This window comes from Schistocerca nitens, chromosome 2 (genome assembly GCF_023898315.1).
Source record: "Schistocerca nitens isolate TAMUIC-IGC-003100 chromosome 2, iqSchNite1.1, whole genome shotgun sequence".
In the NCBI taxonomy this organism is placed as follows: Eukaryota; Metazoa; Arthropoda; class Insecta; order Orthoptera; family Acrididae; genus Schistocerca; species Schistocerca nitens.
In genome coordinates, this window is record NC_064615.1 from 714,497,401 (window position 1) to 714,509,861 (window position 12,461).

At 44.6% G+C, this 12,461-nt stretch overlaps 1 protein-coding gene across 1 annotated transcript in view; it reads left to right on the forward strand.

Annotated features, from left to right (window-relative positions):
- LOC126235280 (kelch-like protein 10) overlaps positions 1-12,461 on the forward strand; it is a 170,201-nt gene that overhangs the window by 130,511 nt on the left and 27,229 nt on the right. The window lies entirely within an intron of this gene.

The following is a 12,461-nucleotide window of genomic DNA, read 5'->3' on the forward strand; positions in this document are numbered from 1 at the left end:
CATGCTGGATTCTTTCTGCAGCTCTGAAGCACTGAAATATGTTGGCGCACATTCTCTACGTTTTCAATATGCCTTGGCATTTTTCCATATAGGCCGAAGTTACGGTCACATTGACTGCATGAGCGACCCCGAACCGGAAATATGTTTTATTCTGCATCCGGAGTGCCGTATTCGTTTCATGGAGAAAATGATCTCTGAATGATGTGAATAATTTTGCAACGCTAAGGTCATAGTTGTCAAAATATTCCCTTTCGAATGTGCCTCGACAATAATGCGATGGTTTGGAAGGAAACTGGTCCCAGATAGCGGACCATGTCCCAAATTTTGTTGCAAATTTTCTGCGGTCTGTTGCTGTATTTGCCTCTTTTATTTCTACTGTAAGAGCAGTAGCATTCAACGCCTTTCACACTGTTTTCAAACGATTATCCGTAACTTGCAAGATACTTTCGAATAGAGATTTACAGACTACTGTCTCATTATTGTTCCATTTCAGATGGTATATATAGGTGGAGCTACGATTCCGACCAGACCTAGATGCATCGGATGGTGTTTTCATTTAAATTAAACTTAACATCAATCTATTTTGTGTCTTATCGTCACCTAAAGCTCAAAATCATTCATGGATTTGTTCTTGATCTATTGGGCATATTTTTAGATAGCATTTCTTTACGAAACATTTCTTACTGACTGCAAATTTCTTAGAACAGATTTTCTTACCGGTTTCCGGCGAAACATGACGCTGTCTGGAATTTCTCTTCTTCTTCTCGTCCTCTTTCTTCCACTTCCCTTCCTGAATTTTATGTTTCCTTTCAATTAGTGGTTCTCAAAATCACACTGGATATACATACTACCACAAACACTTCCTATATTTTGTTTGAAGTCACTATTTACCTCCTATTTGATGTTGCCAAACGTAAATTCCACGATACGGATTCCCGTCACTGACAAATACATCTGAGCGCAGCGCGCACACACAGCAGTGGGACGAGCAGCGTGAAAGTTCTCTATTGGCTATGGCGGACGGTGGAATAACGGCTTGGAGCAGCACGGCCGTCAATACACTCCTGGAAATTGAAATAAGAACACCGTGAATTCATTGTCCCAGGAAGGGGAAACTTTATTGACACATTCCTGGGGTCAGATACATCACATGATCACACTGACAGAACCACAGGCACATAGACACAGGCAACAGAGCATGCACAATGTCGGCACTAGTACAGTGTATATCCACCTTTCGCAGCAATGCAGGCTGCTATTCTCCCATGGAGACGATCGTAGAGATGCTGGATGTAGTCCTGTGGAACGGCTTGCCATGCCATTTCCACCTGGCGCCTCAGTTGGACCAGCGTTCGTGCCGGACGTGCAGACCGCGTGAGACGACGCTTCATCCAGTCCCAAACATGCTCAATGGGGGACAGATCCGGAGATCTTGCTGGCCAGGGTAGTTGACTTACACCTTCTAGAGCACGTTGGGTGGCACGGGATACATGCGGACGTGCATTGTCCTGTTGGAACAGCAAGTTCCCTTACCGGTCTAGGAATGGTAGAACGATGGGTTCGATGACGGTTTGGATGTACCGTGCACTATTCAGTGTCCCCTCGACGATCACCAGTGGTGTACGGCCAGTGTAGGAGATCGCTCCCCACACCATGATGCCGGGTGTTGGCCCTGTGTGCCTCGGTCGTATGCAGTCCTGATTGTGGCGCTCACCTGCACGGCGCCAAACACGCATACGACCATCATTGGCACCAAGGCAGAAGCGACTCTCATCGCTGAAGACGACACGTCTCCATTCGTCCCTCCATTCACGCCTGTCGCGACACCACTGGAGGCGGGCTGCACGATGTTGGGGCGTGAGCGGAAGACGGCCTAACGGTGTGCGGGACCGTAGCCCAGCTTCATGGAGACGGTTGCGAATGGTCCTCGCCGATACCCCAGGAGCAACAGTGTCCCTAATTTGCTGGGAAGTGGCGGTGCGGTCCCCTACGGCACTGCGTAGGATCCTACGGTCTTGGCGTGCATCCGTGCGTCGCTGCGATCCGGTCCCAGGTCGACGGGCACGTGCACCTTCCGCCGACCACTGGCGACAACATCGATGTACTGTGGAGACCTCACGCCCCACGTGTTGAGCAATTCGGCGGTACGTCCACCCGGCCTCCCGCATGCCCACTATACGCCCTCGCTCAAAGTCCGTCAACTGCACATACGGTTCACGTCCACGCTGTCGCGGCATGCTACCAGTGTTAAAGACTGCGATGGAGCTCCGTATGCCACGGCAAACTGGCTGACACTGACGGCGGCGGTGCACAAATGCTGCGCAGCTAGCGCCATTCGACGGCCAACACCGCGGTTCCTGGTGTGTCCGCTGTGCCGTGCGTGTGATCATTGCTTGTACAGCCCTCTCGCAGTGTCCGGAGCAAGTATGGTGGGTCTGACACACCGGTGTCAATGTGTTCTTTCTTCCATTTCCAGGAGTGTATGTCTAGAAGGCGTTGCGTCTGTCGGAGGGTAGTAATAATTTGTGAGTACAAAGATTGGTTTGTACAGATGCAGTTGCTGCAGGAAACGGAAAAATGGCTTAGTGGACGTTAAGTCGTTTTTTCAGCGAGTGCCTCAATCGCAAGAGTCCATGGACATGATAGGGAAGCAGTAGATGAGAATGGAGGCAGACGTGGCTGTAGCATGTCTACAATGTTACTCAGTCCGTGCGTCAAGCAAGCTGCGAAAGAAACAAAAGGGAAATTTGGAAGAGGAATTTTAAATTCAGTGAGACGAAATTAAAACCTTTAAATTTGCCGATGATACTGTAAATCCGTCAGAGACGGCTAAGGACTTGGAGGAGTAGTACGAAAGAATGGACAGTGTCTTGAAAGGAGGTTACGAGATGAACATAAAAAAAGTAAAACAGGCGTTGTGAAATGTACTCGAATTAAAACAGGCATTTCTGAGAGCATTCGTTTAGTAAATGAGTAGTAGATCAGTTTTACCATTTGTGCTGAAAGATAAGTGACGACGGCCGAAGCAGAGAGGGCATTAAATGCAGACAGCCAATAGCAAGGTCAGTATTTCTGAATAAGAGAATTTTTTAACATCTAGACATGTTACAAATTAAATTCTTTAGCCGCGTTTTTGTGTCAGTATGCGACGGATAGTCACAAGAAGTACTGTAAGGATTTTCACGCTGTTTCCGCTGACACACTGATTCACGACGAAGGTTTGTGTATCGCTACGCCAGACAAGCTGTCCCGCCATAGATACTTAGGGCTATCCGTGCAAACGCAGTGCAGGTCATTTAGTCGAATATAAGTTTAAATGTTACAAAGTTTTTGGGATATTTGTCTGGAATGTAGCCTCGTACGGCAGACAAGAAGAGAATGGCTCAGGCTCCCACTCTCGGCTGACATACGTCTACAGAGGGGCACGTTAAGTATTTATGTTTTTCTGTGTTTTCCTCGCAGTATATTTATTAAATCACTTGCGTGTTTTTCTGTTTAAGAGGTTTATTCTACCGTGTTTGCAAGTGTAAACTCTTTGAGTCTGTGGAGCAGTAGTGCCTTATTTGTTTTGAAACCAATCGTTCGTTCGTTTAGTAAGTCCGACAGTCAGGCTCCATCTCGCGGCTGATATACGTCTACATAGCACCAGGTTAAGTGTTTATCATTTTCTGTGTTTTACTCGTAGTATCTTTATTAAATTTCGTGCATGTTTTTCTGTTTAAATGGTTTAAACTCGCGTTTTTGTAAGTGTAAATTCATTCGCTGTGTAGCGCAGTTGTTACTCACTGAACAGCCGGCTTCGTAGCTCATTAACTCTTTAGCTGCCACTGGTGACACAGCAGGAGTGTAGCATGTTGTATACCTAGGGTTTCGTCTGCTTTTATGGTTTACTTCTTCAGTTAGTCTTGCCAGAATGGTTAGGATGTGTGCATGCTGTGTGCGGATGCAGGAGGAGCTGACCACAGCTCGCGAAGAGCTGAATGCGTTTTGGCTACGATCAATCACCTTCAGGCTGCTGCGTCGGGGTGTGGCGGTGGCAGAGAATCTGCCACCTCAGGTGTCACTTGTTTTGCCCACGTGCTCTGCTTCCGTGGCAGCTGCTAGTGCACAAAACGCGGTGGATCCGCCCTCACAGCAGGGTGAGCGGCTGGATGATAACGCTTTCGCGTCGCTCGAGGCTGGAGAGCGGCCGCCTGGCCTCGCCCATTCACCATCTGAGTGGAGTGGTGGCCGCTCCTTCAGCAGGGTTCGGGCAGGCACACAGGGGGAGGGGTTTACTATTTATCTGGAGCTCCAACGTTAAGGGCGTTATGGAATCCCTTAGGCAGATAGCGTTCAAGGCTGGAAAGAAAGCCAATGTGCACCCGGTATGTCAGCCGGTGGTCTCATCCGAGTTGTGGGGGCGGCTTTGCCTGCGGCTATCGAGCGTGCAGGATGAAGTCGTCTGCAAGTTGTGGCTCACCTCGGCACCTAAAACACCCGCCGCTTGGGTCCTTAGTTCATATAGGTAGCTGGCGGAGGTGGTAAAGACTGCTGGCCTCGGGGGTGGGGTGCAAACAGAGCTCGCAATTTACAACATTGTTCTTGATCGGGGTCCTCTGGTTTGAAATCGAATGGAGGGTCTCAACCAAAGACTTCGTCGCTCTGTGACGGTCTTGGCTGTAGCTTTCTAGACCTGCGTTACCGTGTGACGATTTGTAGGACTCGCCTTGTTAGACCAGGGAGACACTGCACAAAGGAAGCAGCTGCTCGGGTAGCAGAGTACTTGTCGAGTGCGCATGGTTTTTTTTTAGGCTAGACGGTAGTTTGAGATTCTTTGATGAACAACCGCCCGTCGACACGCAGCAAGGGAAATCACATGACGTTCAGATTAGAGACACTTCAACGTTCAAAATTTTATCAGTAAAATGTCGATGTATTCGTGATAAAGTTCCCGAATTTACTGCCCTCCAGGAAAGTTCTCGCCCTCAATTTTTCTCGGGACAGAGAGTGGCTGAACACGAGGTGGAAAGCTATGAGATTTTAAGCGAGTCATTGAACGTACGTTGGGAAGACAGATCGGAGGTCATACGAAGGAGAGTGCTCATAGCAGTTGACAAAAATATTGTCTCTGTTGAGGTCGAAGTTGGATGTGACAGTGAAGTTACCTGGTCGCGTATAGCAGGCGTAGGTGAAACGAAGTTAATTGTTGGAATCATTTTACCGGCCACTCGATGCCGCTGTGACAGTTCTAAAGTCACTCAAGGAAAGTCCACGGTCAGTAACGCGTAAATATCCAGAACATGCAATACTAGTTGGAGGTGACATTAACCCACCGAGTTAGATTGGGATGTCTATGGATTCATTGCGGGAGCTGCAGGCAGATAGTCATGCGAAACGCTTTTCAACACGTCTTCTGCACACTGTCTTGAGCAGCTAGCTCTGCAGCCTACACGCAATGGAAATACCTTAGACCTTGTAGCTACAAATAGGCCGGACCTCATCGACACTGTCAGTACAGAAACGAGAATTAGCAATCATGATGTCATTATAGCAATTATGATTACAGAAGTTAATAAATGAGTGAAATAGGGTAGGAGAGTATTTCTGGTAGATAGAGAAGAGAAGCAGTTGTTAGCACCTCAGACAGTGAATTGACATCATTTAGTTCCAGTAAGATGAATGTAGAGGAATTATGGTCAAAGTTTAAGCAGATTGTGAGCTGGAATCTGGAGATTTATATACCTAGTAAGTATATAAAGAATGGAAAAGATTCACCATGGTTTAACAAGGAAATTCGGAAGATGCTGAGGAAGCAGAGGCTGTTGCGCTCTCGGTTCAAAAGATAAAGCACAAATGACAAGCGAAGGTTGATGGAGATTCTTGCATGTCAAAAGATCTATGGGCGATGCATACAACTACTACCATCTTCACACCTGAGCAAATGATCTGGTAGAGAACCCGAGAAAATTCTAGTTCAATGTAGAAATGCTAAGCGGGTCTAAGGCTTTCATTCAGTCGCTTGTTGATCAGTCTGGTGTGCCAATTGAAGGTAGCAAAACGAAAGCCGAAGTTTTACATTTTTCGTTCAAGAAATCGTTCATGCAGGAGAATTGTGAAAACATACCGTAATTTGACCGTCGGACAGACTCCCGCATTGACGACATAATAATAAACATCCCTGGCGTAGAGCAACAATTGAATGATTTGAAAGCAAGTAAATCACCACAACCGGATGTAATTCCAATTCGGTTTTACAAAGAGTACTTTACGGCACTGGCCCGTTATCTAGCCTGCATTTATCATGAATCTCTGGCCCAGTAGAAAGTCCCAAGTGACTGAAAAAAAAGCGCAGGTGACTGCAGTATCTAAGAAGGGTAAAACGACGGAACCGCAAAATTACAGATCAAAACCCACAACTTCGGTTTGCTGCAGAATCCTTGAATAGATTCTCAATTCGAAAATTTTAAACTTTCTTGAGATTGAGAAGTTTATATCCATGAATCTACATGGTTTAAAAGCATTGTTCGAGTGAAACTCAGCTTGTCCTTTTCTCACATGATATACTGCGAACTATGGACTTCGTATTTCTAGATTTTCGGAAAGCGTTTGACACTGTGCCCCAGTGCAGGCTGTTAACGGAGGTTCGAGCATATGGAATAAGTTCACAGATATATGAGTGGCTCGAAGACTTCTTAAGTAACAGAGCCCAGCACGTTGTCCACGACGGTGAGTGTTCATCAGAGACAAGGGCATCGTCAGGAGTACCCCAGGGAAGTGTGATAGAACCACTGTTGTTCTCTGTATACACAAGTGATTTTCGGACAGGTTGGGCAGCAGTCTGCTGCAGTTTGCTGGTGATACTGTGGTGTGTTGTAACGTGTCGAAGTTGAGCGACTGTAGATGGTACTAGACAACTTATACACATATTCCAGTTACAATATTAGGAGTGTCCTGCTTGACACAGTGAAGTCGTTTTAATATCTGGGCGTAACGTTGCAAAGCGATATGAAGTGGAATGAACATGTGAGAACTATGGTAGGGAGGACGAATGGTCGACATCGGTTTATTCGGAGAATTTTACGAATGGTTGGTTCACCTGTAGAGGAGACAGCGTATAGGACACTGGTGCAACCTATTCTTGAGTACTGCTCGAATGTTTGGGATTTGTGCCACGTCGGATTGACTGAAGTCTTCGCAGCAATTCAAAGGCGGACTATTAGATTTGTTACCCACAGGTATAAACAACGCGTAAGTGTTACGGACGTGCTTCGGGAACTCAAATGGGAATCCCTGGAGAGAAGACAACGTTATTTTCGAGAAACACTATCGATAAAATTTAGAGAAGCGGCATTTGAAGCTGACTGCCGAAAGATTATACTGGCGCCAACATACATTGCGCGTAAGGGTACGAGAAATTGTATCGATGTAGATGTAGAAATGTGGTGGTAAAGATGAGATGGGTAGATCGAATTAATAATGAAGAAGTACTAAATCAAACTGGAAAAATGAAAGTTACGCCGTAATTAATCTAAAATAAGGACCGATTGATAGGATACATCCGGGGGCACCAATGGATCGTCAGTTTGGTACTGGGGGGATGATGAGGACCAAAAATTTTAGAGGGAGGCCAAGGATCGACTACAGTAAGCAGCTTCAAATGGATGTATGGATGTAAATTGCAGTAGTTACGCAGAGATAAAGAGGTTAGCATAGAAGACCACAACAGTTAGAAAGGGCCTTTTTAAGTTGGCAGTGGAGTAGTCTTTGAGTCTTTTATAGTCAGGTATGGGGTACGTATCAGCAGTTCCAAACGCCATTTTGGAATATAGCCGGAAAATATTGCCCTATTAAAATGTTCGTCCGTCCAAACAGTAACACCTTCAGCCACTGGCCAAGCACAAATCAGCTGACCTGTGTCACAAGGTGCTGGTGTCAGTGACTGTGGAACCAGGGTCCGAGGTCGGAAGACCTACCCATTGTCATATCTAGGTTGATCCTCGGCTACGTTACATGAAACCTATAATCGACTACTTGTGATGGCGAAGTTAACTATTCACCACAGAGGACATTTACGTGCTCACATTTCTTTTGTGGCGTGACTACTGTCCGTTTCACACAGGGACCTTTAACAGATGTCCTACCATCTTGTCCCTTCTTCTTGTCAGTGTTTTCCATATATTCCTTTCCTCATCGATTCTCCGGATAACCTCCTCATAATTTTCAACGTTCTTCTGCAGCACCGCATCTCAAATGCTTCGATTCTTTTCCGGTTTTCCCACAGTCCGTGTTTCACTACCATAGAGTGATGTGCTCCAAATGCACATTTTCAGAAATTTCTTCCTCAGATAGAGGCCCACGTTTGATATTAGTAGACTTCTCTTGACCAGGGATGGCCTTCTTGCCAGCGGTAGTCTGTTTATAATGTCCTTCTTGCTCCATCCGTCACGTGTTATTTTGCTGCCTAGATAGCATAATTACTTAACTGCATCTACTTCGTGATCAGCAATCGTGATGTTAAGTTTCTCGCTGTTCTCATTTCTCCTACTTCTCATTACTTTCATCTTTCTCCGATTTACTCTCAGTCCATATTCTGTATTCATTAAACTGTTCATTCCATTCAACACATCCTGTAATTCTTCTTCACTTTCACCGAGTATAGGAGTGTCATCAGTGTATCTTATCATTGTTATCCATTCACCCTGAATTTTAATCTGAGTCCTGAGCCTTTCTGCTATTTCCATCATGGCTCCTTTGATGTATAAATTGAACAGTAGATGGAAAGATTACACTCCTGCCTTAAATCCTTTTTAATCCGAGCACTTCGTTCTTCGGCTTCCAGTCTTTATTGTTCCCTCTTGGCCTTTGTTCATATTGTACATTACCTGTCTTCCCTTACAGCTTACCCCTATTTTTCTCAGAATTTCGAACATCTTGCACCATTTTACACTGCCGAACGCTTCCTCTAGGCTGGCAAGTCCTATGAAGGTGTTTTGATTTTTCTTTAGTCTTGCTTCCATTATCAACTGCAACGTCAGAATAGCCTCTCTGATGCCTTTACCTTTCCTACAGCCAAACTGATCGTCATCCAACACATCTTCAATTTTCTTCTCCATTCCTTTGTATATTGTTCCTAACAGCAACTTGCATGCTTGAGCTGTTAAGCTGATTGTACGAATATTCTCGCACTTGTCGGCTCTTGCAATCTTCGGAATTGGTGGATGATGTTTTTCCGAACGTCAGATGGTATGTCGCCGGACTCATACATTCTACACACTAACGTAAATAGTCGTTTTGTTGCAATCCTCCTCAATGATTTTATAAATTCTGATGGAAAGTTATCTATCCCTTCTACCTTATTTGATTTTCAGTCTTTCAAAGTTCTTTTAAATTATGATTCTAATACTGGTTCCCCTATCTCTTCTACATCGACTCCTGTTTTTCTTCTATCATGTCATCAGACAGGTCTTGCCTCTCATAGAGGTCTTAAATGTACTCCTTCAACGTCTCCGCTCTCTCCTGTGCATTTAACAGCGGAATTCCCATTGCACCTTAATGTTACCATCCTTGCTTTTAATTTCGCCGAAGATTGTTTCGACTTTTCTGTATGTTGAGGGGCTCGGAGCACTATGGGACTTAACATCTGTGGTCATCAGTCTCTAGAACTTAGAACTACTTAAACCTAACTAACCTAAGGACATCACACACATCCATGCCCGAGGCAGGATTCGAACCTGCGACCGTAGCAGTTGCGGGGTTCCGGACTGAGCGCCTAGAACCGCTAGACCACCGCGGCCGGCCCTGTATGTTGAGGCAGACCTTCAAATAATCATTTCTTTTTAATTTTTTCACAGTATTCATGCATCCATTTCACCTTGTCTTTCCTGCACTTCAGATTTAATTCATTCCTAAGTGACTTGTATTTCGGTATTCTTGAATTTTCCTGATCATTTTTGTATTTCCTTCTTTCATCGATCTACTGAAGTATTTATTCTGTTATCCATCTTCTCTTCGCCGTTACCCTCTTCATACCTACGTCTTTCTCTCAAGCTTCTATGACTGCCGTTTTTAGAGATGTCTATTTATCTTCAGCTGAACTGTCTACTGAACTATTCCTTATCGCAGTATCTATAGTCTTAGAGAACTTCAAGGGTATCTCTTCATTCCTTATGACTTCCGTATCCTATTTCTATGCACATTGATTCTTCCTGACTAGTCTCTTAAATTTCAAACTACTCTTCATGAATACTAAATTGTGATATGAGTCTGTATCTGTCCCTGCACACGCCTTACTATCCAATAGCTGATTTCGAAGTCTCTGCATGACCATGATGTAATCTTACTGAAATCTTCCCGTATCTTCCTGCTTTTTCCAAGTCTGCCTCCTCCCTTTGTGCTTCTTGGACAAAGTATTCGCTGTTACCACCTCAAAGTTATGTAGAGATCAATTAGTCTTTCTCCTCTCTCATTCCTACTACGAGGCCCATATTCTATCATAATCCTTTCTTCTACTCGTTCCGTTACAACAACATTCCAATCCCACATGACTACCAGATTATCTCTTCAATATCGTCATATACTTTCTGTGTCTTTTCATATTCTGATTGCGACGTCGGCATGTATACTTGAACTATTGTTGTCCGTGTTGGTTTGCTGTCTATTTCTGATGAGAACAACCCTATCGCTGAACTATTCATAGTAACTGACTCTCTGCTCTACCTTCGTATTCATAGCAACTCCTGCTCCTGTTATATTATTTTCTGTTGCAGTTGATACTACCTTATACTCATCTGACCAGAAATCCTTGTCTTCTTTCCATTTCACTTCAACGACCCCCACTACATCTAGACTGAGTCTTAGCATTTCCTTTTCAAATTTTATAGCTTCCCTACCACGTTCAAACAGCTGATACTACACACCCGTAGTCATGGAGAGTTATCCTTTCGTAGGTTATTCAGTCTTATTCTCATGGTCCCCTCCCACTTGGTAGCCCCTCCCGAAGATCCGAATGGGGGACTAATCCGGAATCTTTTGCCAATGGAGATATCATCATGTCACTTTTTAGTTACAGGCCAAATGTTCTCTTGATACACATTCTGTATCTTTAATGCAGTGTTTTCCATTGTTTTCTGTGTCTTCATGCCGTTGATGATTGCTGATTCCTCCGCTTTTACGGGCAGTTTCCCACTCCAAGGGCAAGAGAGCGCTCTGAATCTCTGTCTGCTCCTCCGCCGTCTTTGACAAGGCCGTTGGCTGAATGAGGGTGATTTCTTAAGTCGGAAGTCTTCGGCTGCCATTGTTAATGATTTTTGTTTAAGATTTAAGCGTTGGTTGGGTTGGAACCCAGGACCGAGGACGTACTGATCACTAATCAAAGACGCTGCCCCTACACGACGGCAGCAGTGCGCTCTCGGATTGCAAGATTCGTCGAGTTGGCAAAGTCGCCACCGAGGAGCATTGCGGGTTACCTCTACCGCATTTCTCTGGTGTCAGCGTACAGACGTTGCCCACAGGCATGGACTGGTGCTCCAACTACAGGTCCGGGAGAAACCTGTACGGACTGCCCAGAGGATTAACAGTAGCTCAACAGTGCTCTCGAATGTTTCAGGAATGTCAGTCAATATAAAATGCATTTTGCTGTTATCTCCCAGAACATCAGGTGCCGATCATCGTAGTAAAGTTAGATATTCGTCATTTCGGTTTTCTCGTTAAATATTCTTCTCCGAAATAGAAAGTGGCGGTACATTGCTTGCTACTTATCATTTTATGAGCTCCAAATGATCACCAACACATAAATTTGTCACCAGATAGAATCATTTTAATGATGATTTGGTCATTATTGTGAGTAGCTGAATTCCCTTTCAGTTTCGCTCCAGGAGGAGTTTTGTTAGTTTTCTAAGTATGAGAATTAATATGCCTAAAACACATTACTGTCAACAATACGTGTAACGAAAGAAGCTTGAATGTTTTCTGGTGTTGGTATTTAATAGTCCCCGACAATGATCCTATTTATAGGGTGCTGGGAAAAGATTATTAGTGACTGCGTTGAAGCAACCTTTCGGTGATGTACTTTTTTCTCATAGTGGCTGGCTGTTACTGTTTTCTTTAGTGGTCAGTCAACCATATATACTATGGAATAACATCTAGCACTTTTTCCGCTAATTCTCAGTTTCTTTAGTATTTTATGTAGTGGTTAATTAAGCGTTGAGACTATGGCACGAACATGCATGTAGAATGCAGGTATCATGGAGTGAATTTTACTACCCATATTAATACAGGTCCTATTGATAAGCAGCCATTGTACCTCATATTCTGTAAATTGTGTCCATGGGCCATTGCCTCAAGAAGACTCCTTACGAGGGAACACTTTATTCTCATTAAGCATTTAGCTCATATTTTGCGAGGGCGCTGGTAACCGTGCCGTTGATCGCCCCGAAACCAATCTCACAATCATCATCGTCACGAACTGCTGTGTTGACTAG